This window comes from Trichechus manatus, unplaced genomic scaffold (genome assembly GCF_000243295.1).
Source record: "Trichechus manatus latirostris isolate Lorelei unplaced genomic scaffold, TriManLat1.0 scaffold00003, whole genome shotgun sequence".
Lineage (NCBI taxonomy): Eukaryota > Metazoa > Chordata > Mammalia > Sirenia > Trichechidae > Trichechus > Trichechus manatus.
In genome coordinates, this window is record NW_004443939.1 from 35,431,477 (window position 1) to 35,454,045 (window position 22,569).

The following is a 22,569-nucleotide window of genomic DNA, read 5'->3' on the forward strand; positions in this document are numbered from 1 at the left end:
TGTAATTGATGAAGACTCAATACCTAAAAACTCTTCTTGAAGTAAGTGTATAAGCGAAGAGTAAAGGCTTTGCAAAGATTACTAAGAACCAGGAAACAACAATAGGATGGTTCAGCATAGCACAAACAGCTAAGAGGTAGGGCAGGGGCTGCTGAGAATACACAGAATAGATTCAGACCAGCTCTGCCATTAAGTGAGCCCCAGTAGAGAGTGAGCAGGTCTGTTTTGCGCACTCTTCTGTTCCCAGTGCTTAATCCAGAAGCTGCTGTACAGTTGTCCTCAGTAAATGTTCATGGATGGAAAACATGAATGCATAATGAATGTAAGACGTAGCAAAGGGAGCATCATCAGACACAAAGGTTATCATTAGATCCTTAGAAAGGAGGAACTAAAAACTAACTTCAGAGACTGCTGATTAACTTATACATTTCAGTGTATATCGGTATGTGAACTGTTTATTGTTCCCAGACCAGCAGGTGAAACACACATATCAATTCCAGGCACAAACCTGATGCCCAGAGTTGGCAGAAACAAAGAAACAGTCCCTTACAGAACACCACCTTAACTAGGCCTGTTTCTGCCTGGGTTTGGTCATTCTGGCACCACTATTGTACATGTCTTTGGTTCCTACTGGCAGACCTTGAGGGATAATGGCTGAATTTCTGACACATTTCCTTTTGACATGAGGTAGTGATATGCTGGCCTTCTCCATCAATTCTTGCATTTAATCATTCATTCAACAAACACTTATAAAGCCTGTACCAGGTACTGTGTTAAGCCCTGAAGACTTAGAGACAGCATTAAACGAGCACTTACTAAGTATCAGGCACAGTGTTAAGCTTATTACATAAATTATTGGATTTGCAGCCCTAAGGGTACGTACAGTATCTCGTGTTACAGATGAGGATCTTCAGATATAGGTAAATGAGACATGGTCAATGGCTTCAAGGGGAAGACACTGTTCTGAGGCTTTTTCCAAAGTACCATGGGAACACAGCATATGTGTGACCCAAAATGTTGTCCCTAATCACCTGTATTAGTTATATATTGCTATATAACAATATTACTATCCAGTTCAATCAACTAGTTGTTGTTGAGTTGACTCCAACTCATGGCAACTCCATGTGTGTCAGGGTAGAACTGTGCTCCTAGGGTTTTCAATAGCTGATTTTTTGGAAGTAGATCAGCAGGTCTTTCTTCTGAGGTGGACCTGAAACTCCAACTTTTTGGTTAGCTGCTGAGCATGTTAATTATTTTTACCACCCAGGGAATCTTACCCACTTAGGTTAAAACAACACACTTTATTATCTCACAGTTCATGTGGGTCAGAAGTTCAGGCACAGTTTAGCTGGGTCCTCTGCTTCAGGGTCTCATCTGAAAGCTGCAATCAAGGTGTCAGTCAGGGAAAGGATCTCATCTGAAGACTCGACTGGGGAAGGATACACTTCCAAGCTCATGTAGTTGTTGACAGCATCAGTTCTGTGTAGGCTGTCAGACTGAGAGCCTCGGTTTCTTGCTGGCTATCAGCTGTTGGCTGCCCTCAATTCCTCGCCACATCACCCTCTCTATAGGGCAGCTCACAACATGGCAGCCTGCTTCTTCAAAGTCAGCAGAGAAGAGGATCTCCTAGTAACAAGGTGCTCAGTCTTATGTAGTATAATTCAGAAGTGACATCCTGCCACCTTTCCCATATGATATTAGTTAAAAGAAAGTCACATGTCCAGCCACACTCAAGGGCAGGGGTTACATAAGGATGTGAATACAAGAGATGGGGAGCATGAGAGCCACCTTAGAGTCTGTCTGCCACACTCTTGCCCGCTGCCCAGATTAGCTGCCTCTCCTATCTGCCTGCAGAGCTACCAAGGCTGCCACATGGCTGTACGTTCACCTAGACTGCAATGCAAGTAGCAAACCCCCACCCCCATCTAGAGTTGTGCAGTATACAACTTTTAAATCTATACATGGCAGTCTTGCCCAGTTCCAGCGTAGTGTTTATAACATTGTATTGTAATTATCTGTTTACTTTTTTCTCTCCTCTCTATGCTGTGAGCTTCTTGAACTCAGAGACTGAAACTTTCAGTTTTCTATTTCCAGAATAACCAAAAAAACCAAACCCGTTGCCGTCGAGTTGACTCCAACTCATAGCGACCCTATAGGGTAGAGTAGAACTGCCCCATAGGGTTTCCAAGGAGTGGCTAGTGGATTTGAACTGCTGACCTTTTGGTTAGCAGCTAATCTCTTAACCGCTGTGCCATGAGGACTCCTATTTCCAGAATAGCAGATGCCAAATAAGTGTTGTCAAATAAGCAGACAAAAAGGAGCGCAACTAGCTCATTTAGGGTAACCAGGAGGCGACATGGGCAAGATTTCACAGGGAAGACACATGTAAGCTCTTCTTTGTCACATACCTATAGCTGGACACTGGACTTCCTTAAAGAGACTTCAGGACAATTTTCAACCAGATACAATAAAAATTGTGGTTTATTGTGCTTTGGCTTCCTACTGAGTAATCTAAATGGAGATTGGAAAAAAAAAAGCACCCTGGAAAAACCAGTGTCCTTGTTCTCCATATAGTAGTGGGAGGTAGCAAGTAGAGTGTTTCCTATTTTCCTGCAACCGGCAACAAGGGCCCAGAGCAGAGAAAGGGTGCTAAGTTCCCTGCAGTTGAAGTCAGGGCAGCATCCAGCTTTGGGGCACACCTCTTCGCTTGCCAAGAGGTGCCATCTTGATAGTGCCAGTGTCACACTCTCCCCCTTCCATGACACTGTCCCCCAATGTCTTAGTCTGAGTTCTCCAGAGGAGTAAAACAAGTGAAGCATATATATAAGTATATATAGAGAGATTTTTACTTCAGGGAAATGGCTCACGCAATTATAGGGTTGGCAAGTCCTCAATCTGTGGGTCAGGTGGCAGGCTGAAGACTTCTGCAGGCTTATGTCCCAAGAACTGGAGATCAGGTGATGAGAAGGATGCAGGGTCGAGAGAGCAAGAATTGCCAGAATATCTATTTATATACTGGAAGCAGGCCATACCCCCAAGGAAATTCCCCTTTCAACTGATTGGCTGATCACACCATAGAAAGTAATTACATTGTATTACATTATGAAAGAGCAATCAGTCTAATGTCTGTCAAACCACTGAGAGTCATAGCCTAGCCAAGCTGACCCATAACATTAACCATCACACCCCAACCACAACGCCCTTCCCCTACCATGATACTCTCCCACCACCAACCCTGAGCCCTTGAAATTCCCAGAGAGCTTTGAATTGAATATAAGATGCAAGTGGACAGAATTAAGTTTCAACAGCCAAAACCAGACGGTTTTAATCTCTGAAAGTGACAGGAAAGCAATGGAATCTGAGCCCAGGGGCCATCAAAGAGGCTCACTCCTCGTAGGACAGAGGCACACGGTAGCAGTGATTGGGGAAAAACCATGAAACTGTTTCATATTTATACCTCAGTGAATTGAGACTTCTCAAACTGGTTACACATGTTAAGATCATTATCAACATCGTTTCAAGTTTTTTTCTTCATATAAACTCATCTCTGTTTCTTTAGAGTTTCTTTGTGGTTGCCGTGTTTCAGGCCGTAAGTCATCCTCAGTGACTCTTCTGAGGATTGATAATGGTTAAGACCACACTATATCTCCTATGTCATGTCTTAGGACAGCACAAACCCAGGGCTCTCTCACTCACACCTGGCTAATTGGCCAACCTGAAGCAAATGGAGCGCTTAGGACCAGCAGACACACACATAAGGAAACCAATGATTCGTGCAGCAATGGATGGGAATTAAACTACTTAAACCAGAAATGCTTACCACTTCAAAATTATGGTTCTGCGGTTATCTCTGTGGAGACTGAGTTGACTCTTCCAATTAGACTAGTAAATGGAAAATCAGCTGGTTGCCTGAACACCACACTCACCGCATCATCTTGGGGAGGAGCAGGCAGAGATGAAGGGAAGCTGAGCTTTGATGGAATTCACGTTATCTGTTCAGTCACTAGGCGACTTTGGACCCGGTGTTCCTCCACGTCCCAGCGGACACTTTGACTCAGAACAAAGGTACTCACCAGCAAAGTTCATGGCCTTCTGCTGTTCTGACCACAGCACAAATCACCTTCACACCATATGAACATCCATTCACTTCTGCTGAGCACCTCCCCTCACCCTGTCCCTGCAGGATGGAATAACTAGAAAGTTTCTTTTATGTTGCTTTTATTAAATGGGAGTTTTTTGTGCCCTCAAGTAGTTTTGAGGGCAGAAGAAACTATTCAGAGGTTAATATTGCTTTTAAAAATTAATATTTAATTTATTAAAGTTACAAATTAAAAAATCTAGTTTTTCCTTAAGCTTTTAAATTCTTCATTGACTCTTATTGTTCTTTGTATAGTATACACAGGCTGTCACTATGTTAAGGGCCTTTGAATCATATGTGATTCTATTTGTAAGTTTAGTTGATTTAACACCTTCAAGCATTTTAAATTGAATTTATAAATCAATGTATTGTATTTCTTTTTACATTACTTTAATGTTTTGATTGAGCTAATGAAACCTTCCTGATACTCAAGTAACTCACAGAACATTAAAGAAATAAACATATAAATAGTATTAACCTTAACTTTACCTTAACTTAAAAAAATTCAATATTGCAATATTGTATGTAAGCTTAGTAAATTATAACTTGAAAGCCACATATCTAAATCAATTACTCACACATATAAACTAGAATTTAAAATTGGCTAATTCTAATATTAGGCCAAATTGCCTTAAACATTATGAGCATGTGAGATACCAAATATGTGCTTCTCTTTCACACAAAATATTAAAATAATATCGGTTGCTTTCCTTAAGCACATCAATAACCAAAACCAAACTAAATTCGCTGCTGTCGAGTCGGTTCTGACTTATAGTGACCCTATAGAACAGAGGAGAACTGCCCCATAGGGTTTCCAAGGAGCAGCTGGTGGATTCGAACTGCCGATCTTTTGGTTAGCAGCCGTAGTTCTTAACCACTGCACCCCCAGGACTCCAAGCACATCAATACTTAGTCTAAATCATTCGAGGTGTTGCTTGATGCTTACCCATTGTATTAATTTCCTAGGGATGCAGTAACAAATTATCACGAAGTGGGTAGCTTTAACCAACAGAAATGTAGTCTCTCATAGTTCTGGAGACCAGAAGTCTGAAATTAAGGTGTTGGCAAGACTGTTCTCCCTCTGGAGGCTATAGGGGAATATCCTTTCTTTCCTCTTCCAGTTTTTGGTGGCTCTTGGCATTCTTTAGCTTCCTTGGTTTGTAGCCACATCACTCCAGTCTCTGCTGTTATCTTCACATTGTCTTCTCCTCTGTGTGTCTTGTCTCTTTCTATCTGCTATAAGAATACTTGTTATTGGTTTTAGAGTAAGCCAGGATGGTTTCATTTCAAGATGCTTAATTATACCTGCAAAGACCCTTTTTCCAAATAAGGTAACATTCACAGGTTCCAGGGATCTGAATGTAGACATAGCTAACTATGTCATTCCAGTGAACCATGATAATGCCCAGAGATGGCGGCTGGGACACTGACTGCCTTCATGGCAGCCACACTGCAGGGGCATGCTTAGTTCTATTCGTAGCAGTGCCATCAAGGCCCTTCAAATGAGGTAGTCTCATAGTCCACTGCCCTAAGTTCACATTCTACTTTACCAAATTTCTCTGTCTCCTCACAGAAATCTGCATCACCCGTCCTTCCCTCACCTAGACTACAGACTTCACTAGATTGGGTTTTGCCTTTATTGATCTTAAAATAAATGAATATATTTTCTGTTTATCTATAAAGTCATTTGAACTTGACAGAATCCTGCATTTTTCCCCATATCTTTCTAATCTGTTAGGATCACCAAACTTTGTTGTTGTATTACTTTCAACTGACATGTGGAGGGTTGTGAGTAGACCAGGTTTGGGCTGGAAAGGAATGTATATGGGACATTCGGGTGGTTTGAGCTTGAGAGTGAGGTCTTGGCTGTAGAGATAAATTTGGGAGTTGTCAACATTAGATGGTATTTACAGCCTGTGATTGGATGAGATTACCAAGAGAGTGAGGGTAAATGGAGAAGAGAATTGGACCAGGGACCGAGCCCTTCAGCACTAAGAAGCCAGGGAGAAGGGGAAATCAGTGTGATGGTTCATTTATCTGTCAGCTTGGTTAGGCTATACCAACCACTTGCCGTTGAGTCAACTCAACCTCATGGCGACCTCATGTAAATCAGAGTAGAACTGTGCTCCATAGGATTTTTGATGGCTGACTTTTCAGAAGAAGATCACCAGGTCTTTATTCCAAGGTAGCTCTGGGTAAACTTGATCCTCCAACCTTTTGGTTAGCAGCCAAATGTGTTAACCATTTGCACCACCCAGGGACTCCGGCTAAGCTATAAAAAACCAAACCTGTGCAAGAGAGTGGATTCTGAATCACAGTGACCCAATAGGACAGATTAGAACTGCCCCATAGGGTCTCCAAGGCTATAAATCTTTATAGAAGCAGACTGCCACGTCTTTTTCCTGCAGAGTGGCTGGTTCAAACCACTGACTTTTTGGTTAGCAGCCAAGCACTTAACCACTGCACCAGTGCAGCTCCAAATAAGCTATAGTATCCAGTTATTTAATCAAACACCAATCTAAGAGTTGCTGGGAAGGTATATTGTAGAGGTGGTTATCACTTGGCTTTATGTAAAGGAAATTTTCCTACCTAATATGGGTGGGCCTCAGCCAATCAGTTGGAAGACTTTAAGAGCAAAAATTGAGGTTTCCCAGAGAAGAAGAAATTCTGCCTCTAGACTGCTGTGTCTACCCCTGCTGAGTTTCCAGCTTGCCTATCTGCCCTACAGATTTTGTACACACACACACACACATACACAAACACACACAACACATACATACACACATATATAGGTTCTGTTTCTCTGGAGAACCCTTACTGATACAATCAGCAAGAGAGGCCAAGAAAGGGCGACCAAAAGAATGTTTTGCTGGAAGCCGAGAAAACAAGTAAAGGAGATATAAACTCTATGGTTAACACGTACTAGAGTCATCTGCATTTCACTCTGTGGTAATGTCCTTTGTGTGATGACAATGAACCCCTTAGTGGTCCAGGTTACACCTGCCACAGCCATCCCAATTGCCCCTAACTCTTCCTTTCTAGCTAAACATCTTTTGCCTTTCTTTATAGACTTCTGTAGGGGAATCAAATGGATTTTAATAATGAAAAAATAATAAAGAAAATAAAAGTGAAGGATTATGTCTCAGGATAGTAATAATAAATTTTTTAAGTGTGTCTGTAAATCATTCAAATAAGCTATATAAAGTGTGTATATCATGTGCAAATGCCCTTGCAGTTGTTGATTCTTGAGAAAATTCCAGTTGGTCCCATGGAACAATATGGAATTTTATGCTGCACTTTGCAAACTGTACAAAAGCAATCCATACGGACTTTTTAAAAAATAATTTATTTTATTTTTGTCATTGTTAAGAACATATACCAATTCAGCTGTTTCTACATGTACAATTCATGACATTGGTTACATTTTCCAATTGTGCAATCATTCATATCCTCCTTTTCTGACTTATTCCTCCCCCATTAACATAAACTCATTGCCCTCTAAGTTTCCTATCTAATCTTTCAAGTTGCTGTTGTCAATTTGATCCCATATTGATAGATCTTAAAAGAGTACAATGCTTAAGGAAGACATTCTTTACTAGTTAAGCTAAACTAAGACTTCAGGGGATAGTTCTGGTTTAAGATTTAAGGATTATCTTGGGTCAATAGTTTCAGGGGTTCATCCAGCCTCCATGGCTCCAGAAGGTCTGGATTCCATAAGAATTTGAAATTTTGTTCTGCTTATTCCCCCGTTTGATCAGGATTCTTCTATAAAATCTTTGATCAAAATTTTCAGTAGAGTCATAGATATGGTGAGTGACTTGGTCTTTTGGAATTGCACTTTGGACAGTGTGGACAACTAGTGAGTATTCAGACCCTTTTTTGCCCCATGAATATTTACTGGAAGAGCCTCAGTGACTACATGTAAGTTCTTTTTGAGCTCAGGGTCCATGTTATTCACCTTGGTATCTTTCTCAATGCTCAGCACATTACCTAGTCCATAGTAGGTTCTCTAGAAAAGTTTTCTTATTGAATGAATGAATATGTGTATGCCAGCATTAATGGATGACATGAATTAAAAAGACTTTCTTGGTCAGAAAATGAAACTCAGATAAGCATAAAAATTGTACTTGGAGGCTGCCTTTTAAGTTGAATTTATTGTGTATTTTTGATTAGATCGTTTTTTATGTCTTTTTTTTTCTATAACAAAAACTCAGAGATGTATGCTTTCCACCTAGGGACAGGCATGATATTTTCCCCTTATTTGAACCATGTATATTTCAAAAAATAACTAGGCTGAGACAGGGGAGATGCAGCCTTCTAATCAGCAGTAACTACTGAGGACAGAAGTTATTTTATTTTTGATATACCACTATTTTGTTTGTTCGTTTGTTTTGCTATCATTTCAGGAATTATGATTTTCTACCTTATCAAGGTTAAAAAAAAAATTCTCTGTGCAAATGCAAGCATACCAATGTTATCGCTGAGCACACACACAGGTGCACATAGGAGCTGCAGCCACGGACCAAAGGTGCATAAAACAGAGTCACTCAGCAAACCAATCAAAAAGACCATTTCCATGAGCTGCTGCCTTATTAGATGCATAATCAACAGTCTACCTAGGGCCTCTTTCTGTAGGGGTAGCAGGGGAGATAAAGATTCATTTTGTCAGCATGTTCTAGTTTTTCACACGATTCTTAGCTGTCTCCAGAATTTCTTTTGCAGTACTCAAACAGACAGCTATAAAATTGATTGGTTTGAAAGTCAAATAAAATAAAACACAGTAGTCTACTTTATCCTTTAATACTAGCTATTTATTATGAGCAGTGCTGTGTTGGGATATTGACCCTGAGATTAAGGCTGGAGAAATATAGATTCTGAGATTCTGTGGACACATAAAGCTCCCCAGCCATGGTGACAGATGATAATGAGCTTATACTCAGAGGCCATCTTTTATCTCAATGGATCCCAACAGCTATCATTTTTTTAAAATAATGAATTGTACAAACAATGCAGGGAGCATTGACTTAGCAGTTCTGCAATGCGGCTTCCTCTGGCCCCAAGTACATTATCAGGCTGCCCAGAGGTCTGGCCATTGAGGACAAACAGTCCCCCAATTCATTTATTTCTTTGTTGGTTGGTTGGATCATTTACTCCTTCCCTTAAATCAACCTGGTGGTGCAGTGGTTAAAAGCTTGGTTGCTAACCAAAAGGTCAGCAGTTTGAATCCACCAGCTGCTCTTTGGAAACCCTATGGGGCAGTTCTACTCTGTCCTATGGGGTCGCTATGAGTTGGAATCTCCCAATGCAATGGGTTTGGTTTTTTGGTTTATATCAACCTATCTGGCCATAGTGGTGTAAACAGTTAATGTTCTTGGCTGCTAACTGAAAGGTGGGAGGTTAAGTCCACCCAAAGGCTCCTCGGAAGAAAGGCCTGTTGATCTATTCCCAAAAAATCGGCCATTAAAAACCCTATGGAGCACAGTTCTACTCTGACACACATGGAGTCACCATGAATCGGAATTGACTCTATGGCAACTGGTTTACCTGACCTTGAAGGTGTTCTTCTCTCTGAATATTCCTTGTATTCATCATCTTCTTTCTTGCTTCCATGTCTCCTTATCTTCAAGGATTGTTTCAGAACTAAGTATTTAAAGCACTTAGCACAATTCCTAGCATATAGCAGACAATCAATGTTAGATAAACTTCCTTGGCTTCTTTCCTCTGAATTATGATAGCAGTTAAATTTACAGCCCACAATTAGGTAATTAAACATACACTGAATTTTTTTACAGCAGGATGGCCTGGATTTCAGGCTTTTCTGTGAACCTTCTCTTCACCTTCTTACTTCAATCCATGGTTTTAAACCCTGGCTGCACATGACAATCTTCTCAGAGGTACGCATGGCTGGGACCAAGCCCCAGGGATTCTGATTGAATTGATTAGGGTGTAGCCTAGACATTACCTGATCAAATAATCCAACTCTCTTGTCTACACTGTAACTGCAGCCACCCGTTGTAGACCTTTGGCAGTAGAAAAATCACACAACCTTTTTGAATGGTCACACCTTAAATCTGTGCCCATGAGCCTCACCAAGTGCGCCCTTGACCTGGCAGCCCTACTACAGTCTTCTGGTGTGCTCACTGTCCCACTTTCCTGGATGGCTATTTCTTACCTTCTCCCTTCTCAAATCTGCAACTCCTCCTGCTTTATCATTACTCTCTGCTAATAATCTGGAGATCTCACTCACCAGTAAGACAGGAGAAAAAACTTGAACACCCATATCCTCCAACTCCCTGTAGTCATACCCTCCTCTTACTATGGATGGAATGTGCCTGTTCTTATCAAAGACCAGAAATGGTCATTTCTCTCCTGAATCATCACTTGTTCGCTCTCCATTGGATCATTCCCATTAGCAACTAATGTGCGGCAATAATCTTCATCTTTAAAGAATCCCTCCCTTGACCCTACATGATCTTCCAGCTACTGTTCCATTTCCCTGATCCCTTTTCAGAAAACAAACAAAAAGTCAGCCTACCTTCACTGTCTCCAGTTCCTCTCCTTTCATTTCCTCTTGGACCCTTTCCAGTCAGGCTTTCATCTCCACCACTCTACTGCAACAGCTTTTGGCAAGGTCACCAAATACCTCCACAAGCCAAATCAATAGTCAGCTCTCAAGCTGCAACTTGCAGCATTTGACAGAACTGAAGCACTTTCTTCACATGGCCTCTGGGTCATCACTGGCTCTCGCCTGTCTTCCTATACCACTGGATGCTCCTTCTCAGTCTCCTTAACTGGCTCCTCATTTCTCCGACCTTTAAACATTAGAGATACACAAAGGCCAGTTTTTGGGCCCATTATCTCAAGCTACACTCACTGTCCAACTGATTTTGTCTAGTCTCATGGCTTTGAATATCATTCATGGACTGCTGACTCCAAGATTTATCTCTCCAGCCTGGACCTCTCCCATGGGGTCCAAATTTGTTTACCTAGCTGCCTTCTCGACATCTCCACCTGGTTGCCTCTCTGCAACATCAAATGTCACACATCTAAAACTGGGTTGCTGGTTCCTACTTGTCCCAAATTTTCTGTACCTACCATCTTCTCTATCTCAGTAAAAAGCAATTCTACTTTTGTAGTAGTGCAGACAAAAAACCTTAAAGTCATCCTTAAGACACCTGTCTTGTTACCATATCCAATCCATCAGCAAATCCTACAACATGCGTTTTTCAACATTATTATATTATTTGTATCCATAATTTAAGATTGCTAAATAGCATTCCATCAATAACAACACCTATGTACACAGTGCCCAGCACTGTTCTAAGTGTTTTACATTTAACGTATTTAATCCCCACAAAAACCCTATAAGATAGGTATAATTACTAGCCCCATTTTATAGTTGAAAAATACTAAGGCACAGAGGATCTTGCCCAAGATCATACAGCTAGTAAATGAAATTGCTGAGATATAAACCAAGGCAGTTTGGTTCTAGAGTCTATATACTTGACCACTATGCTTTACATTTATCTTGTCCTTGAATATTTACATACTTTAGAAATTGCCAGTGCTATAAATAAGGTTGTTGTGACCACCTTTGTGTACAAAGACTTTTTCCTAATTTAGAATCATTTATTTAGAGTACATTCTCAGAAGCTGAATTGCTCAGAGTATGAACATTCTTAATCCCTAAAATGGCTAAGCTGTTATTAGTAAATATTGGCTCTTTGAATTCTGAAATTATATACAGTGATTAGGTAACTAATTTTTTCTGAATGGAAAATAATATCTAGAGGATAACTTGGATAGCTAAATTTGATCCTTGATTTAGTCACTATGTATCATAAATACTCATTCAATCTCGTTGTACTCAGTTTCATTTGTAAAATTAAGATCACCCCCGCATTCTAACTTCTTTACAAGAATGCTTAAGTCAGGCTCTTATTTCTATCAAAAGAAAAACTTTAGTATTGTTGTTGTTGTTAGTTGCCCTCAAGTTGGAACCGAGTCATAGCAACCCTACGTACAACAGAATGAAACACTGCCTGGTCCTGCCCCATCCTCACAATCATTGCTATGTTTGAGTCCATTGTTGCAGCCATTGTGTCAATCCATCTTTTTGAAGGTCTTCCTCTTTTTTTGCTGACCCTCTACTTTACCAAGCATGATGTCCTTCTCCAGGGTCTGGTCCTTCCTGATAATATGTCCAAAGTACGTGAGACGAAGTCTTCCTATCCTTGCTTCCAAGGAACACTCTCGCTGTACTTCTTCCAAGACATTTGTTCGTTATTCTAGCAGTCCATGGTATGTATTCTTCGCCAACATCATAATACAAAGACATCAATTCTTTTTCAGTCTTCCTTATTTATTGTCCAGCTTTCACGTGCATATGAGGCTATTGAAAAATACCATGGCTTGAGTCAGGTGCATCTTACTCCTCAAAGTGACATCTTTGCTTTTCAACACTTTAAAGGGTCTTCTGCAGCAGATTTGCCCAATGCAATATGTCCTTTGATTTCTTGACTGTTGCTTCCATGAGCACAGCCCTGGGGGCGCAGTGGTTAAGAGCAATGGCTGCTAACCAACAAGTAAAATGAAATTCTTGACAACTTCAATATTTTCTCCATTTATCATGATGTTGCTTATTGGTCCAGTTGTAAGGATTTTTGTTTTATGTTGAGGTATAATACATACTGAAGACTGTAGTCTTTGATCTTCATCAGTAAGTGCTTCAAGTTCTCTTCACTTTCAGCAAGCAAGGTTGTGTCATCTGCATATCATAGATTGTTAATGAGTCTTCCACTAATCCTGATGCCACGTTCTTCTTCATATAGTCCAGCCTCTTGGATTATTTGTTCAGCATACAGACTAAGTATGATGAAAGGATACAAACCTGACACATGCCTTTCATGATTTTAAACCATGCAATATCCCCTTGTTCTATTCGAATGACTGCCTCTTGGTCTATGTACAGGTTTCTCACAAAATTTCCATTCTTTGCAATGTTATCCATAATTTGTTATGATCCACATAGTCGAATGTTTTTGCGTAGTCAATAAAACACAGGTAAACATCTTTCTGGTATTCTCTGCTTTCAGCCAAGATCCACCTAACATCAGCAATGATATCCCTCATTCCATGTCTTCTTCTAAGTCCAACTTGAATTTCTGGCAGTTCCCTGTCGATGTACTGCTGCAATTGTTTTTGAGTTATCTTCAGCAAATTTTACTTGCACGTAATATTAATGATATTGTTTGATAATTTCTGCATTCTGTTGGATCACCTGTCTTTGGAATGGGCACAAATATGGATCTCTTCCAGTCAGTTGCCCAGGTAGCTGTCTTCCAAAAGTGAGTGCTTCCAGTGTTGCATCCGTTTGCTGAAACATCTCAGTTGGTATCCCATCAATTCCTGGAGGCTTGTTTTTTGACAATGCCTTCAGTGCAGCTTGGGCTTTTTCCTTCAGTGCCATCAGTTCTTGAGCATATGCTACCTCCTGAAATGGGTGAACGTCGACCAATTCTTTTTGGTACAGTGACTCTGTGTATTCCTTCCATCTTCTTTTGTTGCTTCCTGCGTCGTTCAATATTTCACCCAGAGGATCCTTCAGAATTACAACTCGAGGCTTGAATTTTTTCTTCAGTTCTTTCAGCTTTAGAAATGCTGAGCATGTTCTTCCCTTTTAGATTTCTAACTCCAGGTCTTTACACATTTCATTATAACACTTTACTATGTCTTCTCGAGCCACCCTTTGAAATCTTCTTTTAGCTCTTTTACTTCATCATTTCTTCCTTTCACTTTAGCTACTCTATGTTCAAGAGCAAGTCTCAGAGTCTCTTCTAACATCAATTTTGGACTTTTCTTTCTTTCTTGTCTTTTTAATGACCTTTTGCTTCCTTCATGTGTGATGTCCTCAATGTCATCCCACAACTTGTCTTGTTTTCGGTCATTAGTGTTCAATGCATCAAATCTATTCTTGAGATGGTCTCCAAGTTCAAGTGGAATATACTCAAGGTTGTATTTTGGTTCTCATGGACTTGCTTTAATTTTCTTCAGCTTGAACTTGAACTTGCATATGAACCACTGATGGTCTGTCCCACAGTCGGCCCTTGGCCTTGTTTTGACAGATGATATTGAGCTTTTCCATCATATTTTTCCACTGAAGCAGTGGATTTGATTTCTGTGTTTTCCACCCGGTGAGGTCCATGTGTATAGTCACCATTTATGTTGTTGAAAAAAAGTATTTGCGGTGAATAAGTCATTGGTCTTGCAAAATTCTATCATGTGATCTCTAGCTTTGTTTCTATTACCAAGGCCATATTTTCCAACTACAGACCCTTCTTCTTCGTTTCCAACTTTCGCATTCCAATCACCTGTAATTATCAACGCATATTGATTGCACGTTTGATCAATTTCAGACTGCAGAAGTTGTTAAAAAAATCTTCAATTTTCTAATCTTTGGCATTAGTGGTTGGTGTGTAAATTTGAATAATAGTCGTATTAACTGGTCTTCCTTGTAGGCATATGTATATTATCCTATCACTGACAGCGTTGTAATTCAGGATAGACCTTGAAATGTTCTTTTTGACAATGAATGTGACGCCATTCCTCTTCAATTTGTCATTCCCAGCATAGTAGACCATAATGATTATCTGATGCAAAATGGCCAATGCCAGTCCATTTCAGCCCATTAATGCCTAGGATATTGATCTTTATGTGTTCTGTTTCATTTTTGACGATTTCCAGTCTTCCTAGATTCATACTTTGTACATTCCACATTCCGATTAATGGATGTTTGCAGCTGTTTCTTCTCATTTTGAGTCATGCCACATTAGCAAATGAAGGTTGTGAAAGCTTGACTCCATCCATATCATTAAGGTCGACTCTACTTTGAGGAGGTGGCTCTTCCCCAGTCGTCTTTTGAGAGTGCCTTCCAACCTGAGGGGCTTATCATCTGGCACTATATCAGACAATGTTCTGCTGCTATTCATAAGTTTTTCACTGGTCAATTCTTTCAGAAGTAGACTGCTGGGTCCTTATTCCTGGTCTGTCTTAGTCTGGAAGCCCCACTGAAATCTGTCCACTGGGGGTGACATGGCTTGCATGTTGCTGTGATACTGGAAGCTATGCCACTGGTATTTCAAATACTCACAGGGTCACCCATGGTAGACAGGTTTCAGCAGAGCTGCCAGATACTTTAGTATTAATTTCCCCTAAATAAACCACAAACTTGGAAGCTTACCTCTATTACAGTTCCACTCTAGAAAGAGTTGATCCAATGTATTTTTTAAGACCACAGACTCAAGTCTGACTTTCAAATCACTTTGACATCCGAATTTTACACCCAGCTTGGCTAACTCATTATTGTTTCAAGATCCTATTCTCATCATCCGGAAACCTGAAGGAAATATTAAGTAATGATGTATTTGTCATGGCTGTGTATCAATGTGACCACAGATATTTTATTTTTCATGATCTAAACTCAGCTTGGTGCAAGATGGGGGCAATGTTTCTTCTGTTATACATAAGATCGCCATGAGTCAGAGCCAACTTGGACTGCCAGAAGAGCAGACAAATCTGTCTTGGAAGAAGTACAGCCAGAATGTTCATTAGAAGCAAGGATGGTGAGACTTTGTCTCACGTACTTTGGACATGTTATCAGGGGGGACCAATCCCTGGAGAAGGACATCATGCTTAGTAAAATAGAGGGTGAGCGAAAAAAGAGAAAGACCCTCAACTGGATGGACTGACACAGTGGCTGCAAAGTGGTTGCTCAAACATAGCAACGATTTTGAGAGAGGGGCAGGACAGGGTAGTGTTTCTTTCCGTTGTACACAGGGTCTCTATGCGTTGGAACCGACTCAATAGCACCTAAAAAAACAGTAATAATTGCAACTTTGATATCACCGATCTGAATAATGAATAGATAATGATAAACTATTGAATTATGCTTATATTCTTTTATTTCCATTCAGTCTTCAGAAGATCTCTATTACTATAATGTGAAACTCGTAAATTATAAATATCAACCCTATTTTTTAAAAGAGAATCTCCCTTTCTTTAGAACCGGTTATATTACCTTCTCCCTCAGTCACAAAAAGCTATTAGGGCTGGTATCATAGGGAGGAGAAAGTTTCAGAAACCAAGAAGATACCTCACACCTTCCTTCTTTCTTTTCTCCATGTGCTGGATTGTCTCTTGGCAGTATCTCTATCGCTGTGTCTCGGCCTGGAAGCCTGCAAACTATTTCCCAGAATGCCAAGCCAGCAAATGTTCCGGTTTAGATTCTGTCAATGACAGACAATTATAAGAGATAACGAGGGGAGAAGGAAAGAAGAAGCCATTATTCTTCCTCTAGCAGCAGACTTGAGATTTTTGCATTGACCTCGAGTGTCACTCTACAATCACTGGCCTCAGGACAGTTTCCAGAAATTCCTGACTTGTGTGGCAATAATTCCCTGAGGATTAGCTGCAAACCTTGAAAGCTAACTGTGGGCTTCCCTTACTTTTGCTCCTGTAGCTAGTCTGTTTTAAAAGCACCTAAATGCCTATTCTAAATCCCCTCCTGCTTGATATACCCAGAATGGTTTCTGTTACCCTGACTGAAGTCTAACTGGTAGACTCCATCTCTTAGATTTATATAAACCCATGGCCAGGCATCCACCTAAGTAAGAAAAAAGCATGTCTAGTTTAGATTGTTACTACTAGATCTCCAACTCATAAATTCTAAATTGATTTTAACCCCCAATACAGCCCCTTTATGTCATTTCCTTTTGTACCCCCCAGATCTTGGAGAATTCTGTATCGAGAATCATGCTACAGAGGCCAGATCTAAAAACATACCACCAATATCACCAATGTCCCCATGTGACACCTTAAGGATGGCTACATCCATACATGTCCATCATTTATGCCTCTAGCTCCCCCACATTTAATTTCCCTTGGATTATTTGCATAAATGTTTGATTTCTGATTTTATTCTTTTAAGGGCAGGGGCTTTTTTTTTTGGTCATCACCCACCACAGTTCCCCCAGCACTCAGGAAATGTTCAAAAGATGCTGGTTAAAGTAAATGTAAAAGTAAATGTGTGGTTTTCTATTTGCCTTGATGGAGTGAACAGCTGCTCGCTCATTTCAAATTTAAGTTCGTTTCTTGCAAACGTAAACAGATCAAGCCTCTTAGGTTGTCCGTATAGGTTAGCAGTTCCACTTAATTCCAGAAGTCTCTTCTCGCCTGTATTGTTGCTGGATTTACTATTACACATTCCACACTTGCCTAAAGCTCATAAATTTTAGATGGTCCCTAGTACGAAAGGAGTTGTTGGGTGGTATAAATGGTTACTGAGCTTGGCTGCTAACTGAAAGGTTGGAGATTCCAGTTCACCCAGAGGTACTTCAGAAGAAAGGCCTGGCAATCTACTTAAAAAAAAATCAGCCACTGAAAACCCTACGGAGCACACTTCTACTCTAACACATGTGAGGTCGCAGCGAGTCAGGGTCAACTCAACAGCAATTGGTTAACTGGTCTAGTACAAAAAGTGCTCGTTAAAAATGAAGACTCCAGAGCCCTGCCCCAATCAGCTAAATCACAGTCTGAAGTCTTCATTTCAAATAAGTTTCCGGTGTGATTCTTATGCAACCTGAAGCTCCAGAACAACTGTAATAAATGAAAAGAAAAAGATCTCCTTTTCTTTGAAATCACCGTGCAAGGAGTAAAACCCAAAGAATCCCAAGGCTTAGGGTTTTTTCCAAGATTCACAACTGGGAGATCGCATGCAGAATCACAGAATTTGGGAGCTAGAAAGGTCCTTACAGTTCACTGAATTTAAGCCCCGCATTTAGGATATCGGCAATCATATCGAGAGCTTCATAGACAGTTTAGAACAGGAATCAGAACTAAGATACTATGAATTCCAGTCTAGTGCTTTCTTTCTTGTGGTTGGTTGCCATGGGCTCTTGTGTGGGTGGTACACTGTAAAACTGTACACGTATATTTTTTGGCCATAAAGTTCTAACAAAATTAGTGTACTAGATAATTTCTGACATACGCAAGTGTGAGGAAGGGTATCATTTTCTACTATGCGTAAAGATATATTCGCTTGTGGCAGGCAGTTCTTTTTTTTAAATCAATATATCTTACTATTAATGTAGAATGTGCAGGCTCTAATCTTAAATACCAATACAGAACTGATGCATTTTACAGCAATCCGAATTATGCAGACTTGAAATTGCTGATCTAGAAAAATATTATACAGTCTTGCTGCATAAAATTGCAACTCTAAAAAGCTGGCAAAAGTTGCAAATTTCAAAGCTGGCTGGCCCAGTGAATTGTAAACCATGTTCATGTACTGGCATGCAGAGGTGTTGCATTATGTAGTATGATGTGACCCACAGTCTTACTGATGTGAGCTTCCTCGGGTGATTTCAGTGACCATTGAGCTATTGTTTGTGCTATAAACTTCAGATCAGAAATTACATATGATAAAACACCCTGAACCCCAAACAACAGCCACTAATAATTTACCATCTGTTAATTTAGAAGAGAGCACACTCTAAAAAGCACTGGAGAGAATGCTGTAAAAATGAAATATAGCATTAAAGCAAAAAAAAAAAAAAAAAAAAAAAAAATTCACAGTACCAGTATCTTCCATCGAACATTTATTCCTCTGTGAAAGCAAGTCTTAAGTTATGAGTATTTTAAATTATGACATGTTCAGGAATGCATCCCTCACACAAAATGCAGCTTCTGTTACTTTAAAAATTCTTTATTTCTTTAAATGGGTCTATCCCAAATTCTTTTCCCTGAAAGACAAAGTATAAAATTGGAAGGATAGGCCCTAGGGGTTTCCCAGTTTAACATCACATTTAGTAGTCCATGAAGGAGATATAATTCTCTGACAAACCTCCCAGAAGTCAGATCTGGTTTTGTGTGTTTTTAGTTCTTTTAGTGCACAGCGAGCTGTATGATCATGTAGAACAATGCTTTGATTATTTTTACTCCAAGCTCTAACAGGCTTTGAGTTTGTGGCTAAGTAATGTTCACAGGTATCTTTCCAGGGCTTACCTCCATTATGCCTTCGACCAATTATAAATCAAATCAAACCAGCGGCCACCAAGTCAATTCCAACTCCTGGTAACGTCATCTGTGCAGAATAGAACTGCTTCATAGGGTTTTCAAGGCTGGGACCTTTTGGAAGCAGATTGCCAGGCCTTTCTTCTGAGGTACCTCAGTCAGTAGTCAAGTACTTAACTGTTTGCGTCACCCAGGACCAAGTAATTTTTTCGCCCCTCTTACAGAACAACTAGAGGACTAATGAGCTAATAAGCACAAAAGACTCACGAGGGGAACAAGTCTGCAAACACTGGGCGTGACATCTGGGCCATGGTGCAACCATCAGATGAGCCCAGCCACACCTCCTGCGTCCTGAAGCTGTTGCTGTTGACTTTGTCCAGTCCTGGGCCATCCAACCCTTGACTGAGCACGGGCTTAGGGTGCCCACAAAGCAGGGCAGCAACATTTTAAAAACTTGATGTTTAGTATATATAAAAAGCATCAAAGTAATGATCATGGGGAAAATAAGAGCTTTGTTGCATGCTTATATTTATTCTATGATTTAGTATTGTTTTTATTTGGAATTACACAAATAGAGGTAAAATGTTACCGTATTCATTTCAATACTTACAGCTTTTAAAGGTGACAATCTAGCCCCAAGTCTACCATCTGCTTTTTTTTTTTTAAAGTTTACCAAGAAATTCCAACAATTTACTTTCAAAATTGTCTTTCTTTCCAAATTGGCAGTCTTCATGAAGGACGAAATTCTCTTATCAATACAGATTTATTGGAACTCTTTGGATAGTACTACAAGTCCAAGAAAAAATTAAATCTTGCTTGACTAGGGAGTAGCCCATGCTTTGGGTCATGGGCTGGCCTGAAAAGGTCTAGATCAAATTTGCAGTATCATTACCATCTTAATGACCTGCAGATAAGTTTGGGATCCTAGGGTTAGAGGAGGAACATTCTTCTTCAATTTTTTCCAAACAAGAGGTGGATTGGCTGAGGGTTCTCGGTGAGCCACGCGCCCCCTGCAACTTGTCATTTCCAAATACACGACTTTTGTGCTCTTGCACCATCACTGAGATACGTGTGTCGGTAAAGACAAAAGCTATGTATTTCCACTCGATTCCACACTTTGGATTCCCTCCAGACACCAGTCTGAATATGACACTGCTGTAGGGTACTAAAAATGGTATTTCCCTCAAAATAAAACCTTTAAAGATCCCTTAGTAGCTATTCAGGGACTGGAATTCAATTTCAATTCTCCACCCTTTGGCCAGCTGTAGATTAAAATGCTCACATAAAACATTCCGAGTACGTACTCCGTGGCACATTTTTCTTCTACAATAGAAACGTGCTATAGTTACCCAAAACTATCTTTTCACTTAGAAAACACACAAAGCAGTAATGCACCTCAACAAGACAGACAGATGCTTATTTCATAACTCTTTGAGATAAGCTTCACAAAGACCCACTTACTACACAGTTTGTGAAATATACATCTTGAAATCATAACACTCCCTATTTTAGGCTATTATATCTAAAAGCATGACTTCTCAAATTCTTTATTATTACAAGTAGTTCTTGCACATAAATGTTATATCACAATAGCAAAACAAAAAAAAATGTAAACTTGTTTTGCAAACTACATGTTGTTATTGTTGTTGTCAGGTGCTGTCCAGTCGTTTCTGACTCATAGCGACCCTACATACAACAAAATGTAACACTGCCCGGTCCTGCACCACCCTCGCAATCATTTCTATGTTGGAGCCCATTGTTGCAGCCACTGTGTCAATCCTGCTGGTTGAGGGTCTTCTTCTCTTTTGCTGACCCAATACTTTACCAAGCATGATGTCCTTTTCCAGGGACTGGTCCCTCCTGAGAACACGTCCAAAGTAAAGTGAGATGAAATCTCACCATCCTTGCTTCTAAGAAGCATTCTGGCTGTGCTTCTTGTGAGACAGATTTATTTGTTCATTTTTTTGGCAGTCCATGATATATTCAATATTCTTCACCAACACCATAATTCAAATGTATCAGTTCTTCAGTCTTCTTTATTCATTGTCAGGCTTTCACATGCATATGAGGCGATCGAAAATACCATCGCTTGGGTCAGGTGCACCTTAGTCCTCAAAGTGACATCTTTGCTTTTTAACATTTCAGAGAGGTCTTTTGCAGCAGATTTGCCCAAAGCAATATGTCTTTGGATTTTGTGACTGCTGCTTCCATGGGCGTTGATTATGGATCCAAATAAAATAAAATCCTTGATAACTTCAGTATTTTCTCATTATGATGTTGCTTATAGGTCCAGTTGTGAGGATTTTTGCTTTCTTTATGTTGAGGTGTAATCCCTACTGAAGGCTGTGGTCTTTGATCTTCATCAGTAAGTGCTTCAAGTCCTCTTCACTTTCAGCAAGCAAGGTTGTGTCATCTGCATATCGCAGGTTGTTAATGAGTTCCCTCAATCCTGATGCCATGTTCTTCTTCATATAATCCAGCTTCTCAATTATTTGCTCAGCATACAGATTGAATAAGTATGGAGAAAGGATAAAACCCTGACACATGGCTTTCCTCATTTTAAACCATGCAGTATCCCCTGATTTTATCTGAACAACTGCCTCTTGTTCTATGTTACTTATGAGCACAATGAAGTGTTCTGGAATTCCCATTCTTCGCAATGTTATCCATGATTTGTTATGATCCACACAGTTGAATGCCTTTGCACAGTCAATAAAACACAGGTAAACATCTTTCTGGTATTCTCTGCTTTCAGCCAAGACCCATCTGACTTCAGCAATGATATCCCTCATTCCATGTCCTCTTCTAAATCCAGCTTGAATTTCTGGCAGTTCCTTGTTGATGTACTGCTGCAACTGTTTTTGAATTATCTTCAGCAAAATTTTACTTAAGTGTGATATTAATGATATTTACAGTAATTTCTATTCTTTGGAATAGGCACGTATATGAATCTCTTCCAGTTGGTTAGCCAGGTGGCTGTCTTCCAAAAGTCTTGGCATAGATGAGTAAGTGCTGCCAGTGTTGCATGCGTTCGTTGAAACATCTCAATTAGTATTCCATCAATTCCTGGAGGCTTGTTTTTCGCCAATGCCTTCAGTGCAGCTTGGACCTCTTCCTTCAGTATTATCAGTTCTTGATCATATGCTACCTCATGAAATGGTTGAACATCGACCAGTGCTTTTTGGTACCCTGTGTATTCCTTCCATCTTCTTTTGATGCTTCTTGTGTCGTTCAGTATTTTCCCCGTAGAATCCTTCAATATTGCAACTTGAGGCTTGAATTTTTTCTTCAGTTCTTTCAGCTTGAGAAATGCTGAGCATGTTCTTCCCTTTTGGTTTTCTAACTCCAGGTCTTTGCACATT